General features: G+C 35.2%; 1 pseudogene; it reads left to right on the top strand.

The window, feature by feature from the left end:
* Positions 1–5,063: 5,063 nt before the first annotated feature.
* Positions 5,064–5,538, top strand: LOC138174790 (transcription factor BTF3 homolog 4 pseudogene; annotated as a pseudogene).
* The last annotated feature ends 12,334 nt before the right edge of the window (positions 5,539–17,872 follow it).

Here is a 17,872-nt window from a genome sequence, read left to right as displayed (position 1 = left end):
GAGATATTGTGATTGATGCATTTGTGCTGTAGCAAAGAATCCCTGAAGTTCCAAGAAAAGTAAGCAGAAAAGTCTTTAATATAATGAAAAAAAAATGCAAGGGGTAAAACAATACAAAGACTGAAATACTAAAGACTAGAAAAAGTTACATTTTAATGTATTCAAGAATACATTAAAAAAACTACTCTTATAAAAAAGTCCAGATTACCATGTAATATCTGGGTTTCTTCACTGGACAATAAGATATCTACCTTCCAAGTCAATATTTTGGGAAAGTCTTCTCCCAATTGATAAAATGATGAATTCTAATAAATGTCTTAATATACTGAGAAGAAGCAGACATGTTCTAAAATCACAGGAACTCTCAAATAGAGATGGTATACTACAATATAACATTGCACTGTGACACAAGTCACAAAAAAGGTTTTGCTGTTCTTGTCATTTTTCCAAGAAATATAGACAAACATGCTTCAGTAACTTGGAATGAAAATCTACAGTCTATGATGAAGGATAGACTTGGATAAGGAAACCAAGAAACTAATTAACATGTGTATGTAAATGTGTATATGTAAATATATGTGTATATGTATGTGTACATGTACATACATGTGTACATGAATATGTGTTTTGTATGTGTATATACATGTCCATTTGCACATCTATGCAAGTGCATATGTGTATATTTTCATATACACACATATGCTTTTCACTTAAAGTATGTTTAATAACCAATTTGATAATGTGAGTGGTTTCATGATGACAAATTTTAAAGGAGATGTGTCACTACCTTGTGAAATAAATGCTAAATCACTTAAGATAAGGGACTTGAGTAAATTAAAATGTACTTCAAACATTTCTTAAGATACAAATAATGGTTTGGGGTATCAATTGAATTAATTATTTTTCTTGTCCCCAGCTGATTTACCATAATTGTATATGCATAAAATTAAATACAAAAATGTTATTGTTACTGTCATTATTTATTGGTTGGGTTTGTTGCTTTATAGAGCAAAGATACTAGCAGCTAGGATAATCAGAAAAGATTTTATGTAGAAGGTAGCCCAAAATTATTTTGACAAACAATAATTCATGTTGCAGTAAATACAGCACTGAAGTTGGATTCAGGAAGTCCTAAATTTGAATTATATCTTAGACACTTACTAGGTGTGTGATCCTGGACAAATTATTTCTCCTTTCTAGGCCTTAGTTTACTCATGTGTAAAATCAGGTGGTTGTATCGAATGATCCCTAAGGTCCTTTGTCTCTCTAAATTTATGATCTTATCCTATGATCATATAATACTAAATGAGAGAAGTGAGAAAGGAGTGACTTCCAGCCATGGGAACCAACTCATATGAAAGCATGACAATGGCAAATGCATTGTCACATGAGCATCAGCAAGAAGGCCTGTTTACATAGACTGTGGAAAAGGGAATAGGATTAATCTTTGATTAGAATGGAAGTGTAGTTTGCAATGATAGTGTGCATAATTTGAATGCAAATAGAGGTATTTATTTATCCAAATGCAATAAAGAGTCACTTGGATTTCTTGAATTGGGAGTACAATACTCATACTTTAAGAAAAAATTTTATTGTGTGTATGTGTGGTGGATACAGTGGAGAAGATACATGGAAGATCAAATGAAAAAATATTAATTTAGATCATATTAGAATATTCCAGATGATGAGTAACAAAGTTCTGAATTTTCATGGTAGCCTTGATTAAGTTACTTTTTAAAACAAACTGGTATTTATCCTCAATACAATTCTTCATTGGCCTTTTGATTATTTACATTTTGAATTTTTTTTTTCCAAATGAGATTGCATTGGCTAGTTAACTCACCCATCATGTACTCTTTGCTATGTTTGCAAATAACGCAAATATCATTGTCCCCATTTTACATATGAAGAAGGTCAGAAAATCAATGACTTGTCTCAGGATGGGTACCTAGTACATGGTTGTACCAGGTTTCTAATTTAGATACTCTGACTCCATATTCAGGATGTTTCAACTGTGACATATAACCTTTAAGTCAAATTGTATATTTTTAGTATCTTCTGTGAAGTCTCACCCTACCAGAAACAATTATCTAAATACATCAAACACATCTAAAATTCCAGCTTTTTTTTTGTCTTGGAAGTCAGAATTGCAAAAGCAATTACAGGAGGAATTATTTGGAAAAGCAGATTTTATTTAACAATAGTTTCTATTAAAATTGTGACTTTTTCCAGAGAGGAATTCACACATTAAAAAAATATGTATTAACCTATCAGCACCATAGACTTTGAGTCACTTAGAGGCAATATAGTCTAGTAGAAAGAAGAATAGCTGAATGGTAAAGAGAACTGAGTTATTTTTCTTATATAATAACTTTCTTCAATTATCTTGCTTCTTTCAGCTTGGCCAAGTCACTTGTTAGCCTTGTACCTTATTTTATATAATTTATGAGGGATGGGGATCCTTTCCACATTTCTCACCTTTATTTGAAGGATATTGATATATTATGAGTAAATTATTTTGTGCTTTTCAGAAGAAAAGAACTGTATGATAATATGGTTTACCACAAATATTTTATAATGATAAATAATAATGCATTAATATTCCTACAGTGAATAACTTAGCACAATGGAGTCTTACCCCAGGTTCTGATTTATATAGGGAAATAGCAGAAAATATTAAATTATAGCATTATTTAGAAGGATAGAGTCCTTCATAATATTGGTACTGAAGGATAGGACTAAAACCCATTGTAGTGATTAACAATGTTATAAAAACTCTTTCAATCTGTGCTAGTTATGTTTTGTAAAGTATTCTTTACTCAGTTATGCAGATTTTTCCATGTAATTGCAATTCAAGAGAAATAGCATAACAAAGTGGATGCGTGGATGTATACATAGTCAAAAATTTGTGGGTTTAATTCCAATTATGTCTCTGATACTATTGTCACCATATACCAGTAATTTCATCTTTCTGAAACTCAGGCAACTATTTAAAATCCCAAGTTAAATATAGATTTCAATCATTGTAGATAGAGAAGAGATTCCTGTAATCATGACAAATGATACCATGGTGGAGTACCCTATGAACAATCCTTAAAATCATTAAAATAAACTTAGTCGACATAAAAATTCCAAGTTTTGCTATTAATTTTAAAGGAGCAACATTTTCATTAATAGAATGGAATATGCCATCTTGTTTTCAGTATGTGAGTGGGCAATAACATTTCTGATGGTTCTTATAATATATGGCATCTTATATTTATCTAGCTTTTTAAGGTTGGCAAACATGTATTATTTTATTTAATCATATTTAATGGAATGCTAGATAAATTCTCAGCTGGGAGAAAAATACTTTTAAATTATTGCAGATCATAAGTATGGAGATTGCGTATTTCTAAAACTTCCCATTTATATCACAATGTCACAGAATTTGAGAGCAGGATGGAGTCACAGAGGCTATCTAGTCCTACTTAAACTGAAAAAGAAACTCCATGACAGTATACTTGATATGAGGCCATCCAGTCTCTACTTGAAGACCTCACAGAAGGGGCAATCCAACATGTTTTGAGGCAGCTCATTCCCATTTTGGACAGGTACAATTGTTTCTCTGATATAAAGCTTAAATTTACTTCTATGAACCATTTGTTCATTGCTCCTGGTTCTGAACTCTGAGGGAAAACAGGATAAATTTAATTCTTCTTCCACATGGCAGAACTTCAAATAATTTTTAAAATGGTAATGTGTCCTCATCCTTGCTTCTCCCTTCCAAGTGTTCAAGATAAACATCTTTAGTTACTCCAACCCATCTTCCTATGACATGAACTCAGGGCTTTTCAACATCCTGGTGTCATTTCTCTGGATACTCTTTAACTTAGCAATATTTTTAACAGGATTTTTTTCCTGCTTTTTGGAGGGGGGAAGGAAGGGTAATTGGGGTTAAGTGACTTGCCTAAAGTCACACAGCTAGTAAAGTGTCAAGTGTCTTAGGCCAAATTTGAACTCAGGTCCTCCTGACTCCAGGATCAGTGCCCTCTTTACTACACCACGTAGCCTCCCCCTTTGAATAGTTTTGAATACAATTCTCCAGTGACTCTCAGATATAAAGAGATATTGATCCATTAGTTAGTCATAAGAACTGTTATGTGACTCATAAGATTGTTTTTGATAAATCACATAAAACAATGAGGAGTTTGCAAATTATTTGATGTGATTAAATATGTCATCATCCTTGATGGGCTTGAAAAAAACCCATTCAATTTATTTTCTTAAAGATAAGTATAGAGAAAATAAAACACATGAAATCAAGTTGAAAGCCAACAACAGCTGGGAATATGAAAAAAAAAACCTGTGAACTTTTTGCTAATTGACTGGGAACATAAGAAAAATGCACTTTGAGGTTTTCCTTCTTTCTTTTTCTTCTGAATTTCTTTCATTTCTCCAGGCTAAAAAAAAAAAGCTCAGAATTGAAGTGGACCTCACTAGATATCTGATATAATCTATGACTGAAAAAGAATATCTTTAAACATTTCCTATATCTAGTCTTTGCTTGAAGGATTCTAGTGAGGGGATGCATCTTGGATAAGTACTGTGAAGTCTCATTGGCTTAGAATCCTATTACTGAATCTATTATTCCCTGAATAATAGAATTAAACAAATGTAACAACATTCATGAGCAGCTTTCCAGAAAAATGCTATTATGAACAGGTTTTAAGATTCTGATTGCACAGTATAGTGAACACTATTTATTCCATAACAAACCAAAGTACAACATTCACAGAAAATCAAGGAAAAGCATTCACAATGTTACAACTTAACACAGAAAATGAAAATATAGCATTCACAAAGACTTATCACAAAAATGGTCTTATAGTTTTCACCAAAGTGGTCACAGTAGTTTTCAACAAAGTACAATCATTTAGTAACTCAGTCATTCAATCATCCTTAAGGAGGCTTGCCTCCTTAGGGGTCACAAAATGCAATAGTCAAAGTTCTCCACTCGGCTTGCTGCCACGCGTGTTGCCACCAGATGAAGTCCCTGCCTCGGCTCCAGATCCACCAGCAGCATGAATGAAGAGAAATTAGCCAAGCTTCAGGCTCAGGTCCAGATAGAAGGCAAGGGCACAGAGTGCAGAAAGAAGAAGTGCACACAGAATGGCTACAGCAGATGACAAGAAACTTCAGAGTTCTCTCAAAAAATTGGCTGTGAATAATATTTCTGGTATTGAAGTGGTGAACATGATTAAAGATGATGGGACAGTTAGTCATTTCAACAACCCCAAAGTCCAGGCTCCCCTCTCCACCAACACCTTTGCAATCACTGGTCATGCAGATGCCAAGCCAATCACAGAAATGCTTCCTGGGATAGTAAGCCAACTTGGCACTGACAGCTTAACCCTTCTTAGAAAGTTAGCTGAACAGTTCCCAAGGAAAGTATTGGAGAGCAAAACCCCCAAACCTGAAGACATTGACGAAGAACATGATGATGTGCCGAATCTTGTAGAAAATTTTGATGAAGCATCAAAAAATGAAGCAAACTAGAGTGTGATGATTCTTGGTGGCTGGCATGGACTAGGTTCGAGAAAGGAGCAGGCAGCTCCCAAGCTGTACAGTGACAGAGAACATCACCTGCTAATAATTCAGTAATATAAATATTGTGTATATTAAAAAAAAAGTTGTCCACTCATGGGGCACACTAAGTTACAAATCAGTCACTATTCAGTCATCAGTCACTACTCAGTCATTAGTCACTACTCAGTAACTTATTAAGGGGTAGTGGAAAATACACAGGTCATCCAGCCCTAGGTCACAGTAAATCATAATCTTCTCAGTCAATACACAGTATCCAAGTAATGTCTTTGTTCAGCTTGACTTGAGGTGGCTCTCAGCTTCCATGGTTCCTCTTCCATGATACCAGCTATAACTGTCACCTGGTTTCAAAGGCAGGCAGCTCCCAGTTCCTTGTCCAGCTCCTTTTCCAGTTGTTCATCCAGTTCCCATTCCATATTAAAGTTCACAGTGTCCAGTCTGCCTCAGGACCCTCACAATCCCGATTTCTGGGAAGACAAAGCTTAACAGAGCCACAAAAGTCTTCATTCACATTGCCTGCACCGTCATCAATTCACTATCTGCCTGTTAAATCAGCTCAGACCAACCAAGAACATCTGAGAACTTAACACAAATCACCAACATAGAAATCAACACAGACCCACAAACAAGATCCATGAGGTCAGCAGAAATCATCAGCAAAGTTCCAGGACCTCCAAAACCTTCCTCCAGGACTTCTATACACATACAACCAGAAAATCCTATTTCAGGGCTTTCAGTAAGGTCCCAGGTATCACAAACAAACATCGACACATACAGAGCAGAGTGCCGGGATACCACAAGTATTCCTTTTGACTGCCACCACAAGAGTCCTCTTTTCAGATCCTGCCATCTCTAGCCCTGGGGCTCTCCTTATATAGTCATTAGCTCCTCCGCAGGAGTTCATGTTGAGTTCACATGTTCTCTTTCTTAAAAGACTGAAACATGATGTTAATTAAATAGCTGAAACAAAGTGTGGACTACATCTCTGCTTTTCATTACAAGAAAACATAAAACATCAAAAAAAGAAGGAATTATTTTGAAGGCACTACTTTCCTCCCAGATTATGATGTAGTAAAAAAAACCCATTCAAATATTTATTTTCTTTTTAAAATAGGAGCTCATCTTAAGAAGGCAATAATAAGAACTTGGAGAATAAGTATAAAACTGTTAACAAACTTCCTGTTTACATTTTAAAGTAAAAAAATGCACTGGGCTTGGCATTCCATTGTTTTTTTTTTTGGTTTGTTTGTTTTTGTTTTACTTATGGAATTACAGATTTACAACTGAAATGAGTTGGAAGAGTTGCTTAATGTATATTTATTTAATCAATAACGAAAGTGAGACCCAGGAAGATTAAGTGACTTACCCAATATCACACAGGTTATACATCTTAGAGTGAGAATTTAAACATAGCCCCTCTGACTCCAAACCCCATGCTCTTTCCATATTATCTTACTAACAGGTGACTGTGTGCAAGACAATTAATCTCTTGGCTTGTTTTCCTGACTTGCAAAATGAGAGTTTGGAACAGTTGATCAATAAGTCATGTTTATTCTCTAGTAGTCTTGAATACTATGGCTTTCTTCTGCTCCCTCGTCTACCCTGCACCTCTCCTTCCTCCATGTGCTAGAGAAGCAAGGAACTGAACACAACAATATAGATGAAGGAAATTTTCCTCTTGGTTCCAACCCTTCTGACTTTTGTATCAGCATCTTGCAAGAAGGCAGAAGACAATTTTCAAATAATGGAAAGGTAGAAGAAATAATTGAAATGTTAGAGAGTAAAATCAAACTTTAGAAAACCTTGAAAGGCTATATTGATAAGCCCAAACTAACAAGAACATATTTAACAAGGATAAATATGAGGTCATCTATTTATGTTCAAAATATTAAAATTAATAAATACAGGATGATAATGTGTTAGTTTAACAGCATCAGTTCAAGATACTTGTGAATCTCTGTTGGTAGAAAGCTTACTATGAGATATCTTGGCATAGATGCTTAAAATAGCCAATTAAATCTTAAAATACATTAATATAAACAGTGGTGTCCAGATGGAAAAAGGTAATTGTTTCACTGTGTTTTGCACTGGACAGATGGCATTTGGAATTTTGTATTGGGATTTAATAGTCATATTTTAAAAGGGATGTTTCTAGAAGAGAATGAAAAGTGAATGGTGAAAAGTATAGAAATCATGTCATATAATCAATTATTAGATTGGAAAAGAAAAGATGTGCAAGGGGATGAGAGGCAATTTCGTATATTTGAAAGGATATAATTTGAATTATTACACTCATCCTATATTGTCTGGGAGCAATATTCAACCCCAAATACAAAGGAAGAATTGTCTAACAATGAACAACAACAGATAATGTAATGACCTCTCAAGAAAATGTTGAGAGACCCAATGGCTTCTTCCTATCAAGGCATCAAGAATTTATTAAATTCTTGCTATGTTCCAGGCACTGGTGTTTAAAATGAAAAATGAATATTTATTCTCTCCAGGAACTTACATACAATAATCACACTTTTACTTTTTTAACTCAGTCTATCACTTTAGTCAGTTCTATGCTGATTTATTTCAGTTAGTCCTATGCCAACTGAAATGGTGGTAACTTTAGAGAGAATATTTTTGGTAGAATTTTGGTAAGTTGGAAGCCAGACTGGAAGAGATTAAAAAGAAAATGAGATGGAAGAAAGGGGAGGCAGCTATTGTAACTAGCATTTTCAAGGACTTTAACCCCAAAGGACAGAAGAGGGATAGGATGTAAATTGGTATTTAGTAGGATGGATTATCATATTAAAGAAAAATGAGGAGATGAATACTACTGCACCTTTCATGTGTGAAAATTTTGGTGGCTAAAATGAAACAGAAAATGACCATTGACATGAAGAAAAGATATAAAGGCAATTTATGAAGAAATATACTTTTTATGATAAGATATTAAAGAGAGATGAATATTGTTCTGAGAAGAAGATATAGAACTGATCTTCAGATGAATGGACGGAAAGGATCTGTTAAAAGACAAGTTAATGACTGAGTTAAAGATGACTTCCGAGCATTTTAGTTCATCAATTAATTTGCATGTGACTGATTTTAGTTTTTTTTAATACTATAACTGAAACAATTATAAATCAAATACCTAGGGGATGCTATATAAGAGTTATTGAGTTCAATTCCTGGAATAAATGTTGGTTTCTTGAGTTTTACCTCATAATGCAGAAGTGAGTCACTGAAGGATGCAATTTGAGGTATTAGAAGCTAATGGGAGAAGAAATTTTAAGAAAGAATTAGTAAAGGTGACAGTGTCAGAGGAGGCAAGGGACTGTATTCTAGAGGTATTGCAAGGGTAAAAGTTGACAGGCCTTAGCAATAGCTTGGCTGAGGGGTGAGAGAAAATGAGGAACTAAAGATAACTAATATGTATGAGAGAATGGTAGGGTATTGATAGCTGATATAGCAATAGCAAAAGTGATAGGGGATTTACAGGGAAAGATAATGAATTCCATCCTGGACACATTGAGTTTAAAGAGTCTGCTAGACATCAAGTTCAAGATACTTGAAAAAACAATTGGAGATGTGAGATTGGAGGTCAGCAGAGAATTTGGGATAGAATAGTTAGATTTGAGAATTATCAACATAGAAATGGTCATTAAATCTATGGGAGCAAATGAGATCACTAAATGAAGGAGTATGGAGGTAAAATAGAAGAGGACCCAGGATAAAATCCTGTGCATCACCTGTGCTTATTTGCAATGATCTAGAATAGCACTCATAAAGGTAGGAGGTTCAGGAAAATGGTTTCCTAAGAACCCAGAAAGCAGAGAGTATAAATGATGAGATGGTGATCAACAGTGTCAAAGGCAACTTTAGAAAGTTCAAGAAAGGGGCTGCTAGGTGGAGCATTGAATAGTGCACCGGCCCTGGCGTCAGGAGGACCTGAGTTCAAATCCAACCTCAGGAAGTAAACACAAAACTAGCTGTGTGACCTTGGGCAAATCACTTAAAACCAATTGCCCTACCTTCCCCCTCCAAAAAACAAACAAACAAAAAAGAGAGTTCAAGAAGAATGGAAAAGATCAAAAAGCCATTGGATTTGGCAACTTTGGAGGGAGCAGTTCTGATTCAATGAGAGGGAAAAAAGTGCAGGCAGGTATTGTCGATGACCTTTTCAAGGAGTTTGATCACAAAGCAAAAAATATAGGACAATATATGCAGAGGGGGAAAGGATCAAATGAGACTGTTTTGTTGTTGTTTTGTTTTGTTTTCAGGGTGGCAGAGATATGGACCTATTTATATGAAACAGGGAAGGAACCAGGAAACCCAGAGAAAATACATTTGAAAATAAATGATAAAAACAGTATGACAGATAGGTCAATCTGTAGGAGGATAAATAAAAGAATTTTTAAAAAGTAAAGAGATTAGCCTTGATAAGAAGTAAGGAGATAGAGTGAGAAGGCATATGAGTCATATGAAATGAGGAAGAGGAAAAACAAGCTTTTGGTTAATGGCCTCATTTTTTTTCCTGTAAAATACAAAGCAAGTCTCTTAACTGAGAGTGTGGGGAAAGAGAGAGTCATAGGAGTTTTGAGGAGGCATAAAAAGGTTTGGAAGAACTACTGTGTAAAGTGGCATAGTGGCAAAAGGCAGTTAGAATAATTGCCTAGAAGAAGTGAGGGCCCAATTGAGTTTTCATAACATAAATTTGTAGTGGACTCAGTCAGAACATTTTGTGATTTTCTCTACTTTTGTTTATCAACATGTGTGTAAGAGTAAGAGTGGTGAATGGTGGCAGTGATCTGATGCCAGGCTGAGGCTTGGCAGATTTTACTTGGCAAAATGATAAAAGGGCTAAAAATTCAATAAACTAGAATAGTGTGGAGTTGAATTGGTTCATTAAAGAATCAAGAAAGGAAAAAGAGAAAAGAATGGTTAGTTCAGAGGACAGAGTTTAGGAGGAATTGAGAGATCAAGGGACTTGAAATCACAACGCAGATAAATAGTAAGTTTTTGTTAGAGAAGGAAGAGGGTGAGATGAAAATCCAAAGCATTTTATTTGTATAAAAGGATTTCATAATTCTTGAATGTAGAGGTACATTTATAGGTGATAGTAATTTCACATTCAAGGGTAGGACTATCAGTGTGTGTGTGTGTGTGTGTGTGTGTGTGTGTGAGAGAGAGAGAGAGAGAGAGAGAGAGAGAGAGAGAGATGGGGTGGGTGAGTAGTTCATGCAAAGTAGAAAGGCTGAAGAATTGAGTGGTTAAGTTGTTTGATAGATAGTCAATGTATAGGGGCTGCTAAATGGTGCAGTGAATAGAGCACTGGCCCTGAAGTCAGAAGTACCTGAGTTCAAAATCTGGCCTCAGACACTTAACACTTACTAGCTGTGTGACCTTGGGCAAGTCACTTAACCACAATTGTCCTCCAAAAAGAAAAAAAAAAGAAAGAGAGCATCAATGTATATGCTGATGTCCTCTAAGATAAGGGCAAGAGGTGCAAAGGAGAAAAAAGTGAGCAAATTAATTGCAGAAGGAAAGTCAGTGACCTGCAAGTCTGCAGATAATAGTCAAGAGGATTTGATTGGACAGTAGATGCGAATAACATGATCCTTAAAGGAGGAGAGAATATTGAATGATTATAGTAGAGGAAGAACCTAGAAATGACAAAGGAAAGAAGGAATTTTTCAAATCCTCTGCCTCAAACTGTGAGCTCTAAGAAGAATGAGTTAAGGTGAAGTCAGCATTGGAAAAGGTGGTCAGAGAGACTGTGCCATTGGGGGAGACCTTTCCTTGTTTAAGACAAATTTTCTAGTTTTTTTTTTTCACAGTAATAGTAAGTGAATCTGACATACAGAGACATCCTATAATCCTTGTCTCATTTTTAGTATTTATTGAGCTGTCCTTAGTGAATCTGAAAAATAGTGAGGTTTGAGCATAGGGGTGGGGTACCTGCAGCCTTGAGGCCACATGTGACCTTCTAGGTCCTTGGATGTGGCCTTTTGACTGAATCCAAGTTTTACAGGAAAATATTTCAGTATTAGCTAGTAGATGGAAGGAGTGGGAGAGGAAAATATTTAGCATGAAGGGAAGTTTGTTGTTTAAGAAACTGTCATTCCCTAAGGCACTGTGGAAGAACCACATGATATTTGGTTAAAATTTGGGGATAGAAGGATCAAGCAAGATGGAAATAAGGAATTAGGAAGTAGGGGAAGGGAATGGAGTTTGGGTAATAACCTACAAAGGTTAAGGAAAAAAATACTTGTATGTGAAAGATACAAATAAATGTGAGAATGTTCATCATTCAGTTCCATTCCATTTCCTGAAAGAGGATGGAGATTGGATTGGAGGCAAGTCCAGTATGAAATGGGAGGCACATAAGATGGGAGGTTCCCCTTCACTACTCCTCTTCCCTCCAAAAGATGGATATTTATATTTTTAAAATGTTAGTGATGTCATGGTTCCTGACTGTGTAAATTGGAAGTACACCAAGAGAGACACAAAAGATACAATGAGTGGTAAGAGGAAAGTATCCCCAACACATGAAGGTTATCTGCTAGGGGCCTGAGAATGAGTAGTGAGTGATAACCACATAGCCATATTTTAGTTGGGCCTTCCACTTTGGAAAAAAATTCCAATCCTCTTCTTCAAGGGCAGATTGACTACTTCGTCTTGGCTTAGTGAAGGGGGGAAGAGATTCCTGCCACATTGGATACCACACCAATAAAACTACACTGCTTGGGCAAATAGTTCAGTAAACCCACTCAGTCTAAGCATGAAAAAAAGAGCAAATTTGCTTAACCTCAGAATAGAGCTTATTTTCCAGAATTTATTTTGCTTGGGTTTAAAGAATAGAACTAGGAGTAAGATGCAGAAGCTACAAAGAGGAAAATTTTAGTTTAAAATAATTTTTCTAAATAAATAAACCACCAGCAACAACAACTTCATAACAACTAGAAGTTTCTGAAAGTGCAACAAACTCCATCAGAGGTAATGTATGAGTTCTCTTTTGCAGGAGGTTCCAAGCAAAGACTAGATGCCCCCTCATCAAGGCTGCTGTGGAGGTAATTCTTGTCATTTACAGGTTGAAATCAAAGGCTGCTAGGGGTGGCCAGGTGGTTCAGCGAGTAAGGGCACTGGCCCCAGTGTCGGGATGACCTAGGGGATCGAATCCAGGCTCAGACACTTAGCACCACACCCAAAAATAACTGGCTGTGTAACCTTGAGCAAGTTACTTAACCCCAACTGCTTAAAAAAAAAAAAAGAAATCAAAGGCTGCTAAAGTCCCTTCCAAAACTAAGAATCTGTAAATATGAGGAAGAATCACTTTGTTTTTGAGTTATTTTAAGAATTTTTAAATTAGGGGCAGTGGCTCATTGTATGTGCTGTTTATCTGAGTTGCTCAATCTTGGCACTGATATAGTACCAGCAATTATGTCTTCTAATGTACCATACTTTTCCAATAGCTATTTCTGTCTATGTCACCACTTTCATTATGCCACCTAAACATCAAATAGTCTCTTAATGAGTAGTTTAAATGTATATAAAATTCATTAAGTTCCATAAAGTTCCTCTTATTCCAATATTTAATTGCCAACAATACTATTTGAACAAAAGGCGTTTCCTAGTTTTTTTTCACAGTAATAGCAAGTGTTGTATAGAGACATCCTATAATCCATGTCTCATTTTTAGTATTTATTGAGCAGTTATTTGTGAATCTGAAAAAAAAAATAGTGAGATGCTAGCACAGAGGTAGGGAACCTTCAGCCTCAGGACCATGTGTGACCTTCTAGGTCCGTGGGTGTGGTCTTTTGACTGAATCCAAGTTTTACAGAAAAACTCTTTTCATTAAGAGGATTTGTTCTATGAAGTTTGGGTTTAGTCAAAGGGCCACACTTGAGACTAGAGGGTTAAATGTGGCTTTAAGGTCACAGTTTCCCCAAGCTATGACCTATGCTATCAAGTGCATCTCTTTAAAAGAAATAATGGCCTTTTCAGAAGTCATCAATTATTCTAGGAATGGTGAAAGGAATTGTCCTTGGGAAGGGAGGATTAAGTTTTTCTTCTTGCCCCCAACATATACTAAAGGATAACCTTGAAACCTTCCAAAAGTCAGAAGATTTGTGTTTTCCATTGATATTGAAAGCAGTGTTCTCAGAGTATTGGTAACTGAAAGCAACATCTGCACTGGAAACTGAGAGCCACACTTGCCAGAAGCATACAGTTTGAGATCAAAAGAAACATTTCAATATTCAGTTTTGATATTTGCTACTTTTATAACTTTTTAAACGTCACTTAAACCAAAGAATAAAGAGAGATTTTGCAACTTGAACAAGTAGTGGGTGGTGGGAGGGAAGTGGGTATTGGAGAAGATGTGAGGCATTTCTAGAGTTTTACTCTTAATGAGTTGAAGCCTAGCAGGAAACAGGTCACTATGAAGGTTCTACCTTGTTGAAACACTGGTCAATAGGAATAGAGGTAGCAAACAGGAGAAGGAAGAACTCACTGACTCAAGGTTTCTGCCTCTATTAGGAGAAGCAAGACAGACTGATTAAGAGAGTAGGTTAGGAAAGAGAGAGAAAGTTCAGGACAGAGCTGCCTCCATACTCTATATTTTCTTGCCTCTACTGGAAAGAAACAAACACCAGCTTCAGGGGGCAAGGTCATGAAGTGGTGAGAAAATTTCTCAGATGCTAGTGAGAAGAAATGACCCTAAGATCAAATGACCACCAGAGACATGTACAGAAAAGAGAAAAAAACTTTCTGAGTACTCCCTCAGATGGTATCATACTAACCTTCAAATTTTCTATCCTGTGTCAGAATTCCCATGGGTTTGCTATAGTTATAATTCTGACAACCACTTTGAACTTTAATTTCCTCATCTACACAATGGGTAATTTTGACAGTGACTTCTTCAGGCTCTTAGATGCTTTGAAAGCATCTATTTAAAAATCAGCGTCAGGCAAAACACACTTTAAAAAGAGGCCATTTGTTTTCTAAATACACTTTTCTTTGAAAGATACAAAAAAAACCCAAACATTATGAGAAACTAGTAGACCCATATTTTTTTGTGGTTATCCCTTCTGTGTGTGTGTGTGTGTGTGTGTGTGTGTGTGTGTGTGTTGGAATGGTCAATAGAGGATGGAAGGTTTAAACCACAAATGATACCCAGGTTAGAGAGAGAGCAATAGTGGAGATCACAGCAGAGCTATTGCAAATAAACCCACACTGTTTTTATTTATTATTAGCTCTAACTCTTACCTCTCCATCATGAGGTCAGTGTGTAGCATATGTGCTTCTTGTGAATCAAAGTATGATTTATACATAGCCCATAGTGAATTTCATAGTTGAAACTGAATGATACAAGGTATGTCTATGTATATAGGTAAGTTCTAAATGAATTATACTTCACTTGTTCATGAAAAAACGTACAATTTCTCTGTACATAAACTTTAAACATGCTTAGTTATTTACATCAGTTTAAAGCAGCATGGTATGATGAAAGATTGTTGAATTGGGAGATAGGAGGGCCTGCATTCAATATTACCACCAACATGTATGAAGTGTGTGGACATGGACAACCTTCCTAAGTCTCAGGAAATTATTTTATTTGTAGATGTTATGAAAAAGGAGACTTTCATGAAGACTATACAAAGGACTTTCAGGAATCAGGAGACATGACAATCCCTTTCTCCCTTTGTCAAACTCCTGAAGCTTGAACTTGTTTCCTCTTGGACTCTGTATGTATTTGGGGGAGAATGTATCTCAGAACTTTAGGAGAGCCTGTTTTCCCACAAATTGTTCTTACTACACCATATACTACTTAAATAATTAAGACATGGGCTTCTCAAATGAGTCAGGTGTTAAAAAATAATCCTTAATTAACTGGAAGGAGTAAAATACTTAGCATTGGATAAAATGAAATGATGCCATATAGAAAATCAATTGAAGTCTGATTGAAAGAGTCAAAGTCATGTCTTTTTTTCCATATATCACAACAGGTCAATTCTGAGCAACTCCAACAAGAATATTTTAGCAGGAATAATTTAGTCATCCATTGTTCTAGGAATGGTGAAGGGAATTGTCCTTGGGAAGGGAAGATTAAATTTTCCTTCTTACCTCCAACATATACTAAAGGATAACCTTGTAAACTTCCAAAGGTCAGAAGATTTGGGTTTAGCATTGATATTGAAAGCAGTGTTCTCAGGGTATTGTTAACTGAAAGCAACATCTGCACTGGAAACTGAGAGGCACACTGAAGAAAATTCAAAGTAGTGAGGAAATACACTTTTAGAAATATAAAAGATTCTGTCCCCGGGAGCTCATTAGAGAGTTATACTGACAGGTACATTTTGAGCACCCCATAAAGAGGAAAAAAACACATGCTATTATTAATCACTTTGCCACACGTGTTCAAAAATATTTTCTTCTGAAGTATGTGGGTACATGTGAGAGAATGTAACCCAACTATTGTGTGTGGTGTATTTGTGCCAAATTTTCTTATTATACTACTTTAGTAAATATGCCTTTCTAAAAGATAATTGGTATTACTGGATAATAATAAATGAGGAACAGATGAGATGAGGGCTCATGAATGGCAATGATGATGATGATAAATAATAAAAACAATAATAATAAAGCTCCAAAATCTCAGGGACACTACTAGAACTCAGAAGGAGGAAGTAATCTCACCAACACAACTGAGAGTTGGGAATGTTCTCCTGGAGAGGATGCTATTTGCACTAAAGTTGTAATAATACTATACATGCATCAATTCACTTAACCAATATTTTACTGCCTAAAACAGTCATATATTGTAAAAATGCAAGATTATAATTTATTTATGGAGATAAACTATGTCTTTTTAGCTATCTAAACAATATCTATTTATGCACAAATTCTGTATATCTCAAAAACTTAACTGTAGTTTAAAATTTTAATAAATTAAAACTCTACCAAGACACTTGGGACCTTGTGTGTGTGTCTGTATAAATAATTAAAATACAAGGTATGACATATATGTCCTCTCCCTAAATAAGAGCTGGGATTATTATAGTACTTTAAGATTTACAAAATCTTTTATATGTTTTTTTTACTGATCACAGCTCTTTGAAAGAAAAATAAAAAGCTCTATAAGCATGGTTATCATTCCATTTTACAAAGGAGGAAATTGAGATAAAAGACAAATGACCTACACTTGGTAAAGGCATTGAGTGTTACAAAAATAAATCCTTTAAATTAAGGGAATCATGGAAGAGGTAGAATAGAAGTTGAACCTTAAAAATGTGAGAGTTTATTTGGAGTTTCAAGTAAAGAAAATGGCATGAGAAAAGAAAGGAATATCAAGGCAATCTCAGGAATAGCTTTTCTCCAAAAGAGTACTGGTGTAGTGAAGTAATATAAAGTATATATTGTTTAAAGGTCAGTCTAAGAAACAAGTTTTGGGCTATAAGCACTAAAAGCCATTGGAATTAGTTGGCATCCAGTATTATTATAAGTGTCAACAGGAATGCATTAAAAGTCTATTTCAAAAGCTTTGTCATTCTAAGTCATTTAATTTCCTTTAGTCTTAGTTTCACCATATTTTAAAGAAGTGCCCAGTAAAAAAAAACATAAGAATCAAATGATTTTTAAAATGTATAAAACATTTTGCCAATCAAAGCTTTATAAACTTTGAGCTTTGTTTGTCATTAAAGTTTTGCTTCATAGAAGTTCTTATACTTGAGATATTTATCTTTTTAATACAACATATGACTAAATATAACATATGAATTGATAAAAATGTTTCCTTTAATTAATTTTATAACTTTATTTCAAAATAAATTGTTTCTTCAGTAAGTAGCTGTATCTTTATTTCAAAATAATCTGGGAGATCTTATGTTTCAGTAGAATTCTAAAATTCTACTGAATTCTTCATCAAGAAATTCATTAAATTTTTTTTTATATTTGCTTTCTTTTTTCCCACCAATTTGATTTTTGTTTCTTTCTATTTGGAGGTTAGGGATACAAAAGGTCAGCTGATTGGGCAAATCACATATTGGATGTAAAAATGAAAATCTCAATGGCGGTGAAGAGTTAGTATTTCTAATCATAGAACCCTACCCAGATACAGTGCCTGATGTATTGTTTGGTGCCAAATTTATCCTGGACATTGTTGGCTGCCTCGGAGCAGGGAAGCCCAAGAAAACCAAGTGTGGCAGAAAGTCTGGAGGGCAGTGGTCATTGTTCATCTTTCTCCCTCTTAGAGCAATCTGAAAAGAAAATAGAAATAGCATCTGCTCCAATAGGA

The sequence above is a fragment of the Petaurus breviceps genome, unplaced genomic scaffold (genome assembly GCF_028583685.1).
Source record: "Petaurus breviceps papuanus isolate PSGF00001 unplaced genomic scaffold, PetGlider_PUasm1.0 76, whole genome shotgun sequence".
Classification (NCBI taxonomy): Eukaryota; Metazoa; Chordata; class Mammalia; order Diprotodontia; family Petauridae; genus Petaurus; species Petaurus breviceps.
This window is presented reverse-complemented; position numbering and strand designations above follow the sequence as displayed.